Raw genomic sequence first — 17,717 nt, 5'->3', positions numbered from 1 at the left:
CAGATATGTTTATAACAGCTTTATTCATAATTGCCAAAACTTGGAAGCAACCAAGAAGTCCCTTCTGTAGGTGAACAGATTAACTGTGAAACATCCAGATAATGGAATAGTACTAAAACAGTGCTAAAAAGAAATAAGCTATCAAGCCACAGAAAGACATGGAGAAATCTTAAATGCATATTACTAACTGAGAGAAGCCAATCTGAAAAGGCTACATACTCTATGATTACAACTATATGACATCTGAAAAAGGCAAGACAGTAAAAAGATCAGTGGTTGCCAAGGGTTGGGAAGGGAGGGAAGAGGGGTGACTGGTAAGGATGAACAGGCAGAACAGAGAGGATTTTTCAGTGCAGTGGAAATACTCTGCATGATACTATAATGATGGATACATGTCATTATACATTTGTCCAAACCCACAGAATGTACAACAATAGGAGTGAACGCTAATGTAAACTATGAGCTTTGGATGAATATGATGTATCAGTGTAGGTTCATCAACTGTAACAAATGTACCACTCTAGTGGGGTTTGTTGATGGGAAGGCTATGCACATATGGGGGCAGGGAGTATATGGGAAATCTCTGTACCTTCCTCTTAATTTTGCTGTGAATCTAAAGCTTATTTTAAAAAATTAAGTTTTAAAAGTAGACTGATAAGATTTGCTAATGGAAAGGATACAAGGAGTGAGAAAAGGGGGGGGGGGAATCAAGGATTATACCTACACATGGGTTTTAGGATTAAGTAATTAGAAAGATGATAATGTCCTTTTCTGAGATACAGAGGTATAAACATTAAAGAGGAGGGAGACCAAGAACTCTGTTTTGATGTCTATTAGGCACTGACAGGAAGATGCCCAAAGGGCAGTAGGATTGATGAGTTTGGATTTCAATGAATACACAGGACTAGAGATATAAATTTCAGATTCATTAACATACACAATGAATTTAAAATCCAGGTTGTAGATAAAGTCTCCTATAAAGAGATTTTCAATATGAAAGCAGAGGGTCCAGGACTGAACCCTGGAAGGTTCTTACATTTAGACATCAGAGAGAAGAGAAGCATGCAAAGAAATTGGAAAAGCAAAAGTTTGTGAGGTAGGAGGGGAAGAACAGGTAGTCAGAGTGGACAAGAAAGTATATCAAGAAGGGGGGTGACAACTATGTCGAGTACTGCTACAAAGAGAATAAAAACAAACAAAGGAGTGTCCATTAGAATGACATTTGGTAATCTTAACAAACACAGCTTCACTGGAGTGGTGAAAACAGAAACCAGAATGGGATGGAATGGGCAGTGAAGAAATAAAGAGAACCAGCAAGTTCCTTCGAGAAGCTTGTTATGCAGAAAAGCAATAGGGGCAGTAGGATTGAAGTATGAGATCAAGTAACCCAGCCCAGAGTAGATTTGTAAAATACAAAGCATGTCAGCCCTGGTTCTATCACGCTCCATGGCACTCATTACCCTCAAGAGAAGCTCCAGACTCCACGGGCTGGTAGTCAATGACCACACATAGCCTGGTCTCAAGCAATGATTCCGCCTCTCTTCCTGTCCTTCCTCCTGTCTTCCTGTCCCTCCCAAACCATCTACAATATACTCATACTAGAGTAGTCACCACTCTATCATTCCATTCTCTCAAGCCTTCATGCTGTCATACACGTTGTTACTTTTGCCAGAAATGTCTTGCCCTTTCCTGATGTTTCAATAATCGAGGTTCAGTTCAAATGATCTCCTGCATGAAACCTTCCAGCAAACCTGCAGCTTCCCCTCCTCATTTGCCTTATATACTACTCCACTGGAGCCTTTATTATGATCTGTGGATGTGTCTGTTTGTTGACTATGTCTTTTCCCTTCCCTCTAACTTTGACCTAGCAGAGGCCTATAGCCTATTGGCTACGAAATGTGAAATGAATAGACGTACCTACAGATACTATCAATATAACTTCCCTCAGTGGTTCCATGTCACCCTATCTTACCTTGAGCCAGTATCCACATTGGCTGATCCAAAGCTGAACACCATTCCTTTTCCTCCCCACCTTCTTCAAAACACAATGCCCAAGATGAATAAAATGAGAAAAGTGTGAAACAAAGGAGGAAAGAAATGATAAAAACTCAGTAGCATCCCAAGATTGGGTAAATGCATATGAGCTATTTTTAACTTCAGGAGCCTAAGGGCCATTCTCCTGTTTCAGACAAGTCCAAAACAGGAGGGCAATATTTCCTGCAAAACTGCAGAGTTCTGTAAAATAAAAAGGAGCTGGGGACATGGTCTTTGTTTTATTTGAAGCAAGATCTGGGTAGATGAACATGATCCCAAAGGAAACTTAAGCTTAAGTTGATTGACAGGAAAACAAATTTGTCATAGCCCAGCCTTACTTAGAAACCCCATGAAATTTCATAATCTTTTTGAATAAAGTATTCTGGATTGACAGCTTTTTTTTTAAATGATGCTCTAGAATGCCCTGTTTGTGTAGATGGTGTGTAAGAGAGGCCTATGAGAAGCACAGGGCAGGGAGGGATGGAATGGAAAGCAGCCTACCATGAGACAGCATCTCTTGCCTGTTCATGGCAGTGACGTCGCCCACAGGGAGACTGAGCACCTTGCTGTCTTCCTTCTGCCTCACTCCCAATATCTAACTGGTCCCCAACGCCTACCTGTTCCGTGTTCACATCTACAGAATCTATCACTTCCTCTCCACCTTCTCTCTTTAGATTAAGGTTCCTACTAGTCCCTGCCCAGCCTACACAGCCCCCAATCCATCACACCCTTTCCATATTGATGGCATTTTCCTCTGCTCACAAATCTTCATGCCTTCTCTCGGCTACAAAATCAAAAACAAACTTTTCATCTGCTGTTAAAGGCTTCCACAATCTGGCCTGCCTCCTTGCTGGCTATTCCATTTCTCAAAGAATTGTACAATTGCAAGGTATTAAATTAGCTGTTTCTGCTTCAGAATGCCATCTCTTTACATACCTAACGAGTTCTCTCTCCAGCAGGACTGAGTGAGCCCAGGGACAGCAACATCAGGAAGACCTGTATTGAAGTGCAAGATTCTGGGGGCTTGGGGAGCCTGGGTGGCTTAGTCGTTAAGCATCTGCCTTCAGCTCAGGTCATGATCCCAGGGTCCTGGGATTGAGCCCCGCATCGGGCTCCCTGCTCCGCGGGAGGCCTGCTTCTCCCTCTCCCACTCCCCCTGCTTGTGTTCCCTCTCTCGCTATGTCTCTCTCTGTCAAATAAATAAATAAAATCTTTAAAAAAAAAAAAAAAGATTCTGGGGGCTTAGCTAGACTACCTTGTCTGGTTCCTACACTTTCCTCTCTATGTGCCTGTGTTGGGCAGTGTCCTCTGACCAGACTCCCTTTTTTTGGTTATTGTTTAGATTTTATTTATCTATTTATTTAAGAAAGAGAGAAAGAGCATGAGCCAGGGGGAGGAGCAGAGGGAGACAGAAAGCAGACTCCCTGTTGAGCAGAAAGCCCAACATGAGGCTCCATCCCAGGACCCTGGGATCATGACCTGAGCCAAAGGCAGACGTTTAACCAACTGAGCCACCCAGGCACCCCCAGACTCCCTTTCTGACCTCCATCACCACCTGCTTGAATCTTACCCACCCCAGAAGGGCCCATCACGTATGTCTACTCAAGGAGGTATTTTCTTATCCTCCTAAACACAGGTGCATCCATAACCCTTCCCATTCCTAGGACATTCTGTGTACTTTTCTCATGGCTCAGTCTGACAATCTGTTTAACAGTGATCTATTTAAGCCTGATTATCTGGTAAGAACAGAAGCATCCAGTTTTATCTATGCAGGCTCTACCTACTACTTCGCACACTATGGCTGCTCAACAAATGTTTCCTTCATCCACCACTTAAACTGAGCGCCACTGAGAAAACAGCAAGTTTTGCTAATATTTCCTGTAAATACTCTGAAGGGAAACATTTTCTAAACCAACTGACTCAACACATCCCTGAGCAAAAAAAATCAAACCTGAGTATCTCCAAATTCAAGGTGGACATCCTACGGAAGCACAGGAATTAAAAGAATTCCTTGACACCAAAATAAGTCCTCATAACTCACACTCAGAACACATTCCTATGATTTCTTGAATGACAAGAAAGAGGCATAGACTTCCCACTCTTACCACATATGGAGCTTTGAGGAACAGATACATTGGCCTAGGAGAAAAAGCCTTCCCAGATTCAATTTCCAAGCTTGTCAGAGGAGAGGAAGTGGAATATGTGTGAGATTAGAAACATAATTCCTCCAACTGCTAGATGTGCAAATTTGACTATGTTATGTGGCCCTGATGAGGTTCCAAATCTGTAAATGGGAGATTATGGAAACTGCCTTATAGGCTAGGCTGTAAGAAAAACACAAACATGAAATCACCTGGACAAATTAGGTGGTCAATAAATTTACGAGTCATTTCACTAAGGAAACCACATACCACAATTAATTGCACTAATATTTTAAAATCATAAGATGTTAACATAACATGTACATGTACTTGCATGGGAGTATATGAGCTCTAAATAAACTAAGATCATTCCAGAATATGTGCTTTGAAGTGATGAACTACTTGAAGGCATTTACTTGAAACAAAGTAGTGTACAAATTCCGGATATCATCTTCCAAAAAAATTAAGACTTTGTTCCTTAGAAAACCTACTGTTTGCAAATGCCAATACCAATCTTTTCTGAATCGTTTCCCCTCAGTTGGGGGAGGAGGGTATAACTATGAAAAGGAAAATTTATCCTTTCTTCACAGTTCCTAACGTTTTTGTTCTCTAGAGCCCAAAGATTCAATTTACAAAAGAGATAATGAAAGATTTTTAACCAAGGAAGTGGAATGTATCATGATGTAAGATATAAATTTCCATATCTTCCACACAGCAAAAAACCCTATCTCAATACCGGCAAATGCCCATAGGGGGGAAAAAAAATCCTTAGCATATGGCATATTTCACAATTTTTAACTTTTTTTTAGCAATCCTAAGCACTTTTTACTGATAAGGGTATTACCTACGTATTAGCTATAAGAACTAAAAATTATTTTGCTGAAAGTTGTGAAGTTAAAACTTATTGATGGTAGTTGGTAATCACGTTCTTAGAATAGCAGGCACTAAAACCAGAGTAAATGCCTTAAACTTCAGCTCCAAAAATACCATTGGTAAATGAAAGATTATTAGCAGCAAATCTTCCTTAGAATGAAAGGATGAGAGCTACCAAATTCTACAAAACTTACGACCTTTCTTGTCAAGTTATTCCCTGAGAGGTTTAAACCTGAAGGGAAAGAATGATTCCAAAATAGCTGCATTAGCATAAATGCGCCACATCTAAATGTTTGTTAATTCTTCCTGGCCACTTTCGGAGAGACACGAAAAGGCAGAGCATAGGGCTAAGGTGGGGGACAGGAGCCCCTAGTCTAAACCCAGAGAAACCCGACAGGGAAGACAGGTCCCATCGACTCAATATCACAGACATAATAATAAGACCATTGAGATAGGGGCGCCTGGGCGGCTCAGTCGGTTAAGCGGCTGCCTTCGGCTCAGGTCATGATCCCGGAGTCCCGGGATCGAGTCCCGAGTCCCGCATCGGGCTCCCTGCTCGGCGGGGGGTCTGCTTCTCCCCCTGACCCTCCCCACTCTCATGCTCTCTATCTCATTCTCTCTCTCAAATAAATAAATAAAATCTTAAAAAAAAAAAAAAGTCACCTTAAAACATCAAATGGATTTTTCAAAGGAGAAACAGCTTTATAATGGTAAGTGACAAAGAATCTGTGTATAGGGCGCCTGGGTGGCTCAGTTGGTTAAGCGACTGCCTTCGGCTCAGGTCATGATCCCAGGGTCCCGGGATCGAGTCCCGCATCGGGCTCCCTGCTCGGCGGGGGGTCTGCTTCTCCCCCTGACCCTCCCCACTCTCATGCTCTCTATCTCATTCTCTCTCTCAAATAAATAAATAAAATCTTAAAAAAAAAAAAAAGTCACCTTAAAACATCAAATGGATTTTTCAAAGGAGAAACAGCTTTATAATGGTAAGTGACAAAGAATCTGTGTATAGGGCGCCTGGGTGGCTCAGTTGGTTAAGCGACTGCCTTCGGCTCAGGTCATGATCCCAGGGTCCCGGGATCGAGTCCCGCATCGGGCTCCCTGCTCGGCGGGGGGTCTGCTTCTCCCTCTGACCCTCCCCACTCTCATGCTCTCTATCTCATTCTCTCTGTCAAATAAATAAATAAAATCTTAAAAAAAAAAAGTCACCTTAAAACATCAAATGGATTTTTCAAAGGAGAAACAGCTTTATAATGGTAAGTGACAAAGAATCTGTGTATAGGGCGCCTGGGTGGCTCAGTTGGTTAAGCGACTGCCTTCGGCTCAGGTCATGATCCCAGGGTCCCGGGATCGAGTCCCGCATCGGGCTCCCTGCTCGGCGGGGGGTCTGCTTCTCCCTCTGACCCTCCCCACTCTCATGCTCTCTATCTCATTCTCTCTCTCAAATAAATAAATAAAATCTTAAAAAAAAAAAGTCACCTTAAAACATCAAATGGATTTTTCAAAGGAGAAACAGCTTTATAATGGTAAGTGACAAAGAATCTGTGTATAGGGCGCCTGGGTAGTAGCTCAGTCGGTTAAGCGTCTGCCTTCGGCCCAGGTCATGATCCCAGGGTCCCGGGATCGAGTCCCGCATCGGGCTCCCTGCTCGGCGGGGAGCCTGCTTCTCCCTCTCTCTCCCTCTGCTTGTGTTCTCTCTGTCAAATAAATAAAATCTTTAAAAAAAAAAAAAAAAGACCACTGAGATAAAAGCGCTTTGAACTGTTTGATTCTTTTTTAATTAAAAGGGATTGGGTTAACATGAAGCGTACTTTAATTTCCAACATTTCCCTCCACGTACAGGTGCTTGGCTCCGACACAGAAAAGCCCTCGATCGCGGTCGTAGGAAGTGTGGGGCGCGCCAGGTTGACGGCAGGGAATACGCATGTCTGGAAAGCCTTCGCCGAATAAGGGCGTCTTTCCAGACGCTTTCCCTGCGTACAGAGTCTTACTCAATCCTGAGAATGACCTCTGAGACGTGTTCTGCCATCACCGTTATGCGGAACCTGGACGTGAGAGGGCAGAGGAGGTAGTCTGCGCGCCGTCGCCTCGCGGGGAGCAGCGCTACCTCGGAGCCGGGCGCTGCGCCCCAGGCGCCCCCCGCGGCGGCTGAGCGCCGCCATGACGCTTTCCCAGAATCCTGTGGTGCAGAAAGCCCGGCGGTGCGGCTCTCCGCCCGGGCGCCGCTTGCGTTGCCCTCCGCACCTTGCGGCGTTTTCTGGAAGGGCCTGGGAAGCGAGGCCGCCGTTGGTGTAGCGTGAGGCGTTGTGGGTTTGGAATCCCGCAATGGAGATTGCAAATCCCAGCTCCGAGGGTTATGTGATGGCCCACATCACTTACCTGTCGTTTCACGAAACCGCGGTTTCCTCTTGTGCGACGTGGCGCCGGGACTCCCGCCCGCGTCCGTGTGAGAGGAACTGGCGAACAGTGTGCGCTGTAACCGCCGGGGGTGCCGCACAGAACCCAGCAGACGCCCAGTCGGAACGGCTCTGGAGAAAATGAACTCGGAACCTGTAGTCGTCCGTCCTGCAGGAGTCAGGGGCTTTGTTGAGAGTAATCCTTTTGCACAATCAAGCCCTCATTGCGAGGCCGCACAGAGAGACAGAGAGGAAACAAACGGAGAAGCGGGGACCGAAGGCGCCGCTCATCACGATGCTCACCCAGAGGCCACCCACACTTTCCCGTCTCCTCTGAGGGTGGGAAGGAAGAAACACCTCAAGGTCACACCGAGAAAACGTCCCAACCTGAGGCTGAAGCAGAACCGAATTAGGCCCTGCACCACCTCAAGGTCACACCGAGAAAACGTCCCAACCTGAGGCTGAAGCAGAACCGAATTAGGCCCTGCACCACCTCAAGGTCACACCGAGAAAACGTCCCAACCTGAGGCTGAAGCAGAACCGAATTAGGCCCTGCACCACCTCAAGGTCACACCGAGAAAACGTCCCAACCTGAGGCTGAAGCAGAACCGAATTAGGCCCTGCACCACCTCAAGGTCACACCGAGAAAACGTCCCAACTTGAGGCTGAAGCAGAACCGAATTAGGCCCTGCACCACCTCAAGGTCACACCGAGAAAACGTCCCAACTTGAGGCTGAAGCAGAACCGAATTAGGCCCTGCACCACCTCAAGGTCACACCGAGAAAATGTCCCAACCTGAGGCTGAAGCAGAACCGAATTAGGCCCTGCACCACCGCAAGGTCACACCGAGAAAACGTCCCAACCTGAGGCTGAAGCAGAACCGAATTAGGCCCTGCACCACCTCAAGGTCACACCGAGAAAACGTCCCAACCTGAGGCTGAAGCAGAACCGAATTAGGCCCTGCACCACCTCAAGGTCACACCGAGAAAACGTCCCAACTTGAGGCTGAAGCAGAACCGAATTAGGCCCTGCACCACCTCAAGGTCACACCGAGAAAACGTCCCAACTTGAGGCTGAAGCAGAACCGAATTAGGCCCTGCACCACCTCAAGGTCACACCGAGAAAACGTCCCAACCTGAGGCTGAAGCAGAACCGAATTAGGCCCTGCACCACCTCAAGGTCACACCGAGAAAACGTCCCAACTTGAGGCTGAAGCAGAACCGAATTAGGCCCTGCACCACCTCAAGGTCACACCGAGAAAACGTCCCAACTTGAGGCTGAAGCAGAACCGAATTAGGCCCTGCACCACCTCAAGGTCACACCGAGAAAACGTCCCAACCTGAGGCTGAAGCAGAACCGAATTAGGCCCTGCACCACCTCAAGGTCACACCGAGAAAACGTCCCAACCTGAGGCTGAAGCAGAACCGAATTAGGCCCTGCACCACCTCAAGGTCACACCGAGAAAACGTCCCAACCTGAGGCTGAAGCAGAACCGAATTAGGCCCTGCACCACCTCAAGGTCACACCGAGAAAACGTCCCAACTTGAGGCTGAAGCAGAACCGAATTAGGCCCTGCACCACCTCAAGGTCACACCGAGAAAACGTCCCAACTTGAGGCTGAAGCAGAACCGAATTAGGCCCTGCACCACCTCAAGGTCACACCGAGAAAACGTTCCAACTTGAGGCTGAAGCAGAACCGAATTAGGCCCTGCACCACCTCAAGGTCACACCGAGAAAACGTCCCAACTTGAGGCTGAAGCAGAACCGAATTAGGCCCTGCACCACCTCAAGGTCACACCGAGAAAACGTTCCAACCTGAGGCTGAAGCAGAACCGAATTAGGCCCTGCACCACCTCAAGGTCACACCGAGAAAACGTCCCAACCTGAGGCTGAAGCAGAACCGAATTAGGCCCTGCACCACCTCAAGGTCACACTGAGAAAACGTCCCAACCTGAGGCTGAAGCAGAACCGAATTAGGCCCTGCACCACCTCAAGGTCACACCGAGAAAACGTCCCAACCTGAGGCTGAAGCAGAACCGAATTAGGCCCTGCACCACCTCAAGGTCACACCGAGAAAACGTTCCAACTTGAGGCTGAAGCAGAACCGAATTAGGCCCTGCACCCGCAGGGAAGCAGGAGGCTGTCCCAGTGCCAACCGATCAAGACCACGTAGGAGGACACCCGAGGTCCCCTCCCTACTCTGCTCCGAAATCACTGCCTGATTTTTAGACCTCTTCTCTTCTTGGAACTGCATTTGCTCTTCTGTACAATGAAGTGTTGGACTGTCCTGTCTTTGTAGTTATTTCCGGGGACTCCTAGTTCTCCTTAACTTAGTAATTAGGAAGTTCAGCCTAGCTTTAGCAAATGTCTTTTCAGCAACGATTGATTTGACAATGAGCTCTTTTCTCTTTTATTTTGTGCATGAATAAATTATGGCTGCCATCAGATTTTTTGCATTTGGGGGCTAAATCCTGCCTGCCGTAGTGCATTTATTCTTTAAATAGTCCATTTAAAATTGTATTAAAATTCAAAAGTAAATTTTAAATTGTATTTTTATTATTTTTATCTAGACTTCTAGCAACTTTATTACTAAAACTGGTCTAACATTTCCTTTTCCTTTTTTTTTTTTTTTGGTCCTTCCTTATCAGGATCAAGTACTAAGACTATGGTCATTTCTTTAAATGAATTGGAGAGATCTTTCTCTAAAGCCCTGGATAATTTAATTAACATGAGGATCATCTGTCCTCTAAAGGTTAGATAAAACTCAGCTGTGAAACCATCTGCTCATGATGCTTTTTTTCTAGTTGTCGATCATTAATTTTCTTTCTAATGTCTTTTTTTAACAGTAGTTGAATTTTCCAAGTTTTCTGCTTCTTCTAGGGTTGGTTTTGACTATTTGAATTTTGTAAGAAAATAAAGTTGCGTGTGTGAATAAAGACTTGCATGGAGTAGTCCTCTTACTCTCCTCCATGCATGTGACTATCACCTTTTCATTTCTAAGTATTTTTATTCTGTTTCCCTTCATCCAATTTCTAAGGCTTTTATCCATTTTCTGGGTCTTTTCAAGAAAACTGCTTTTGGATTTACACATCCTTCCTGCTATTGTTTTGCTTTTTACTTTTATTCCAACTTTTATCTTTAATATTTTCTTTTATCTTGATTCTTTTTAATATTTTCTTCTTCCTAGTTTTTTCTGTTATATTAGTTTTTTAGGATGGGCAGCAATTCCTGTATTTTTGTCTTTCTTCTTTAAAACAAATATGTCTGAGAGGCGCCTGGGTAGCTCAGTTGGTTGAGTGTACAATTCTTGATTTCGGCTCAGGTCATGATCTCAGGGTCCTGGAATCAAGCCCCACATCGGGCTCTGCGCCTAGCGGGGTGTCTGCTTGAGGATTCTTTCTCTCCCTCTCCTCTACCCCTCCGCTTGTGCACGTGCTCACTCTTTCTAAAAATAAATAAATCTTTAAAAAATGAAATAAATATGTTTGAGACTATAAGTTTTTATTTGAGTTCAACCTTAGCTATGTCTCATAATTATGGCATGGAAGATGAGCTATCTTTCTCCATTTGCACTCAGCAGCTTTACTTTCCATCTTTCTCTGCTTCTGGAACCCTCCCCTAATGGGCTGTATCACCTAGAGCCTCTTGCGGGCTGGATTTTAGTTGGGTTTGGCCAATGGGAGGCATCAACGGGAAATTGGAGGACAGGAAAGAGAACTGTGACTTACTGCATCCCTGTTCATCCCAGCAATTCTTTCAGTGGCAGCAGCTACACTCCTCGTATGCAGAGGCTCTTCCACAGCTTCCCCTCACACTGGGGTCCTTAACCCATTTCCTCACTTTGTCAGTTCAAGCCTTGAGGTGAGAACACCTTCCCATTGTTGCATGAGTGTCTGGATTCTCTTAACCTTGCTGAAAGCTTTTAAATCATTACTGAAATCTCTTCAGTTGAACCATCTAAGTAGAGTTCGCTTTCCTGGTGGAACTGTGATACACGGTAGTCATTGTTCTCTAGATAGTTTAATTCAAAATTATTTTTCATTATCCAGTATCCAGATATTACTTAGGAGAGTATTTCTTAATTTCTAAAAGACTCTATGTCATCTTTTTTTTTATTAACTCTAGAACTGTAGATTCAACAAATATATAGCTCTCATACATGTCTATTTGGTAAGCTACTAGAGGATGTGCTCCACCAAGATGAGAAAGCAAACCAAGAAGGCAGAATATATGGCGCCTAGTGAACAGAGCATCCAACAGGCAGGAGACTAAGAGATTCCCCTGATGATTGGTAATGAAGTCCTCAGATGCCAGCGATACAATCCAGTGTACAGCAGGAGTGTGGGGGCCAACAGAAGGATGTTTCTAACAGAATATGGAAATTTGGAACTGATACCTTATCTGATATGTTTGGCTGCATTGAGACAACATGTTTAGGTATTTTGAAGAGTTTGGATAAAATTTAGCAACAAGTACCTAGATGACTAAGCAAATAGAAAAAAGAACAAATCATTCACAGAAAAATGAAAAATCGTACAGAAAAGGAAATATCCTAGAATACTACATGGCTCATCTGTGAACAAAGTTTATATGATGATAATGATATAAACACTGAGTAATAACTTAACCAAAAATTAGAGCATGGAGAGGAATTATAAGAGTACAAAATCCTTAGTTCCACAGTAGAATGTCAACTCATAATGTTAATTGACATTTCAAAAAATGGCATAATAAGCATATTATTTAAGAATCAGGAGGTGAATACCAAGAGTAGCTCAAAATGTTAAAAGAGGGTAGTCTGAGGGTGCCTGGGTGGCTCAGGCGTTAAGTGTCCGCGTTCGGCTCAGGTCATGATCCCAGGGTCCTGGGATCAAGCCCTGCATCGGGCTCCCTGCTCCGCGGGAAGCCTGCTTCTCCCTCTCTCACTCCCCCTGCTTGTGTTCCCTCTCTCCCTGTGTCTCTACCTGTCAAATAAATAAATAAAATCTTTAAAAACAACAGCAAAAAAAAGAGGGTAGCCTGAGAAGCAAGATTCAGGAGTGTAGATGAGAGGAGCAGAGGAATGGTGTTTGTTGTTGTTGGCTGTTATAAGCCTCCTACTCTGACTTTCTTTTTTTTTTTTAAGATTTTATTTATTTATTTTGACAGAGAGAGAGACACAGTGAGAGAGGGAACACAAGCAGGGGGAATGGGAGAGGGAGAAGCAGGCTTCCTGCGGAGCAGGGAGCCCAATGCGGGGCTCGATCCCAGGACTCTGGGATCATGACCTGAGCCGAAGGCAGACGCCTAACGACTGAGCCACCCAGGCGCCCCATTACTCTGACTTTCTAAACCATGTAAATATATTACTTTGATAAGAAGTTAAATGTTTAAATTAGGAAACAAAAGAAGCTAAGAAACTCAGGTTTCCTTCATGCAGGAAACCAGGAACAAAACAACAAAAATATTCTGGGAAAAATGAAGCCATTAACACCATAGTATGAATTTATGCTAATCCGCTCCTGTATCTTTATCTCAGCAGTCCACTAATTCGGGGCTTTCTAGGAGGCTCTTTAGGACATGTGGGAAGAGAGGGTAGCCTCACTCTGCTCCTCAAAAATAACAGAGGGACGCCTGGGTAGCTCAGTCATTTAAGCCTCTGACTCTTGATTTCAGCTCAGGTCATGATCTCAGGGTCCTGGGATGGAGCCCTGCCTGGGACTTCTGGCTCAGCAGGGAGTCTGCTTCTCTCCCTCTGCCCCTCCCCCTACTCTCTAAAATAAATAAATAGATCTTTAAAAAATAATAATAATAGAGACCTTGCTTCAGCTAGGCTACAACACAGTCTTATATTCACCACATCGAGGTCCATTATGTTCTCAACACCAAGCTAGTATATGTTCTGTTAAATATTTTTCAAATGTGATAATTTATTGCTTGAGACTTAAGAGCAGTTTTATTGTTTTTCACAGCAATTTCATTTTCCCTTAGTCATTCTCCCTCCTACACTCTGGCACTTAGCAAATCTTCCTTCGGTGTTAGGGGGGCATGGCTCCATAGCATATAACTGGAAGCCCATCCTCAGCATAACAAGCCAATTAGCTGCTAAGAACACTGCAGGGTTCTCTTGCCATTTATTTTGACTTAAATTTTGTGTCTTATAATAGCCCAGCAAAACATGGAATGCTGACAGTGTGTCAGCATTGCAACTACTAAAACTTCTTTTTAGACTTTGTAGGGCCTTATTAAAGGTACACGAGGCAGGGAACCCCAAACCTGTAGACCATTAAGATGGAAGTCTGCAGGCCACTTAGAAACATTACCCCATTTAAACACCTGGGGTGTGGACCACTGGAAAGGAGAGTTCACTAACGGTGATGAGTCTATTGATAATTTATAAGCTTCTTAATATAAATATTCTGTGTTTTTGTAAAAATTCACATAAAACTGGATCACATAATGTAAAAGTAAAGCAAGGACATCGAAACCAGAGATTTCCAAGTCCAACTTTGAAGACCCTGGAGTTGGAGGAACTATATCAGGGGCCTCTGTGGCAGTCAGGAAAGGTGAGCAGTGTTAATATGTGACCCCTGAGCCTCCCCAAACCTGTGCAGTTCCTATTTTACCCATCACTTTACACATGGGAAAATTAAGTTCTCTGGGAAGGAGGAAGTAATTCATCTAATACCGTACAAGTAAGCAGGTGGCAAAGCTGGAACCAAATCCAGGTCTTTGGATTCCCGGTTCAGAGTTTTCACCAGTGTCTTTTGCTGCCTTTCCTCTTTTAGGTGCTTTTCTATTTATGGACACTAAAACTTATCTCTTTCTGGAGAATGATGGAGATGTTACTACCCTGCATTTTCCCTAAGGAAAGAAGTTTGATAAATTATTTAAATATCCACTTTTCTCTGCTAAAATGTATACTATGTTTTTCTCTAAGTAAAATGTGAAAACACTTATATTACTGAGCCATTTATATGCACCATTTTTCTTCTTAAAAGCTTCTCTTCTCCCATATCCATTGCTTTGGAAACCTCTGGAGATATTATAATGAAATATTGATTGCCCCTCTCTCATCTCCACCCTATCCCTATTCTAATGATCCTGCAACTCCAGAATAATTTTTGTTGAGAAAGCAATAATTCAGAAACTTGCTTCCACATTTTTTTTTAAAGATAGAATATTACATTGACTGGGGAGTGGACACCAGGGTTTCAGCACATCAGCTCCTGTTCAAGATGGCTCCTCTTGGGACCTCACATTACATCAGCATCAAGAACTTTGAATTACTGGCTTCAGAACAGATCTTTTAATTCCAAGAGATGACAGTTTCTATAAGAGGGTGGTGGTTCAAAAGCAGAGTTTGCTCTTTGGGGGTGAGGAGGAATCATTAGAGGTTCCATTGTAGGGGGTATAAGTTCAGCTCCTAGAAAGGACTGGGGGTTATGTACCCCTCATAGGACATCCCTAGGCTCCATGGTGGCCACTTTCCTGCTTATGCCAGAATGGAATGGGGAACAGTGCTGATGGAAGTTCCCAAATTTCTTTTCAAAACAGTAGGAGTTTGATCTGATGAAATATGTTCTGGATTTAGAATCAGAAGAACCAGAAGAATCAGAAGGCCATTCCATTGCCTCCCATCTCAGTGATCTTGGATAATTTAATTAACCTTTGCTCAATTTTCCCATTTGTAAACTGGAGATAAATAAGGAATACCTTTTTTATTGATGTTGTGAGAATTCAAACAGATCATTCGTGTTAAATGCCAACATATGCCTACCAATCCTTAAGAAATGTCATCTCTTTCTTCCTTGAGGAACAAAGATTAAGAAACAAATATGAGTGTTTCTAAAAAGACATGGAGTCGTTTTTCCCAGTAAGACTCAGGAGGTGTTAGAGAAATTCATATCCCATGGAAAGTCATTATGAAATAGATCCCTCTATGAAAATATGCCATGAAAGCTATCAAGGAGCCAAAAGCAGAGGAGAAAGGGTTCTAGACTGGAGGAACTCTTCTGCTTTTCTACTGCATCATAAACCACCCTAAAACTCTGCAGCTGAAAACATCACCCATATCATTATCACTCATGGTTCTATAGTTTGAGCTCAATGGGAAGTTCTATGGCTCTTGCTTAGGGTCTTATGTTATTTCAGTTCCATGGTGGCTAATAGAGAGTCATCTGGGAAACTGGGACAACTGCGCCCCTCTCCCTCTTCACACAGTTTCAGGGCTTCTCCTCCCCACCTGCTTTCCCCAGCACGGCAGCTCAGTGCTTCCAAAATCACATGTTCCAAGAGGAAGGAAATAGAAGCTATCAAGCTTTCTTAATGCCTGGACTCCAAGCCCAGGAAGATTACTTCCTCCACATCCCATGGGAAAGCAGTCCCAGGCCCAGGCTAGATTCAAAGTGTGGGGTCAAAAGAGCTATCCAGACAGGTCTGGGAGGCCTCTGGGAGGTCTAAATGGCTGGTGTGCCTAGGTAACAAGAGCTTCATGCCATGCACGCAGAACATATTCACCAAATAATGTCAAATGACTGAATGGACATGTAATTCTCCTCAGTCCAGATGTCTTAGTTTCTGGTTACATAACCTCAAGAAGGGTCAAATTTGTGGCTGGCTCACCTGTAGCAGCTGCCATTTAGAACTTTGTCAGGCTCAGCATCCCACAGGCTCTTCAGGGAGATTATTTTCCACGCCTGTTTAACTAGCAGTTGTGTTGATAGGCCTTTCAGGAGCTTTCAGGAGAAACGTTACCACCCAATATTTTAAAAAGGAATATGCCTTGACATGATCATAACCAGTTTAACTTGGAATTGGATGTGTGAGGTTGATAGTTTCAAAATACTTCTGCCCATTATTTCAGAGTCCTTTCAAAAGCAAGATCACACTTTTTTTCCAGCCCATGTATCAGGCCAAGGTTTACCCTAGAGAAGAAGCCACCTAGAGCCTGTGATTTCAGGGGCCTGGGAAAAGAGACATACCTACAAATCTGTGGATTTCTCACCTGCTGATTATTTTCAGGGAGCAAAGTATGTATTTCATTCCATAATGTCAGATCTGGGTTAGAAGGAGGACAGAGTGGGTAGAATCCTCACCAAGTCATCCTTGATGGCTGATGAATGTTCCAAGAGAGTAGGTTATGAAGGAGACGGGGAGATAATACTACAACGGAGGGGCTGCCTCAAAGGTAGAGAGAGAGCATGGAAATGAGAGTTTTTTGAGAAAAAATTTTGGTTACCTTCTTCTCCCTTCCAGACCACTGCCAAAAGCTGAGCCTGCTCCAAGCTCAAGTTAACAAGAAATGTTGACTAAGTTAAGCCAGTCAATTCTTCAGAAAAGACAGCCTCCCACCCATTGGCTCAGTTTCTTCTCTCCCCAATCCTTGGGACTTTTCAGCCTAATATTCAAGTGGCCCTCCGTGATCCAGCCTATCTTTCCAACCTTCTAAGAAACATAGAAAACATGCAACAAATATCTGTGGAAGGAATAAAGGCATGAATGACACCATCCCTGTCCCACTAAACATGCCTGCTCCAGCCACAGGAAAGGCCTTACTATGATCCAAAAAAACCAAAAACAGAACTTTACCACCTTTGCCTTCTTTTTTACACAGGTAGTCCCTCCATCTGGCATGCCCTACCCCATGAAGTTGCACCACTGAAATTCTACTCTTCTTTCATGGTTTGGTTATAAACACCATGTCTTTTCAGGAAATCTTCCCGAATCTCTGCATCGATAAAGAATTCCTTCTCTTCTAGGTCATTCGATCACTTCATCATTACTTCTAAAACAAAAACTCTAAGTGTGCCCAGTATTCTCATCAATTTGACAAAATTTTCTGAATGGCAAATTGGCATGGGGATACAGATCTGAATAAGGTTCTCAAGGAGCACAAAATCTAGCAGAGAGAGAGAGAGAAACTTTGAAACAGTCATAATATGGTATAAGAACAGAAGTATAGAAGGTATAGAAAATAGCACAGAAAAAGAAAATAGCATGGAAGAGGAAAGAAAGAATTCTGGCAGGAAAACAAGCATCAGGAGAAGACTCTGAGAGAAAGTAGTGCTGGGTGGAGGGGATGGAAAGAAGGCATTCCATGCTTGAATCCTAACTACTTGCAAAGTCTTGAAGAGCTGAATCTCCGTGCCATGTCTGCACTCGCACGTGGCTCTGGAGATGGTAAGCGATTAGAGGTCAAGACGAAGACAAGGATCAGATCACTTACAGCCTTGGGTTCCACCTCAAGGACTTGAACTTCCCAGGGAGGTGATGGAGAGTCCCTGCCAGGATTTAA

This window comes from Mirounga angustirostris, unplaced genomic scaffold (assembly GCF_029215605.1).
Source record: "Mirounga angustirostris isolate CCGP_5_RB_7025 unplaced genomic scaffold, mMirAng1.0.hap1 SCAF_10, whole genome shotgun sequence".
NCBI lineage: Eukaryota > Metazoa > Chordata > Mammalia > Carnivora > Phocidae > Mirounga > Mirounga angustirostris.
Note: the sequence above shows the minus strand (reverse complement) of the source record.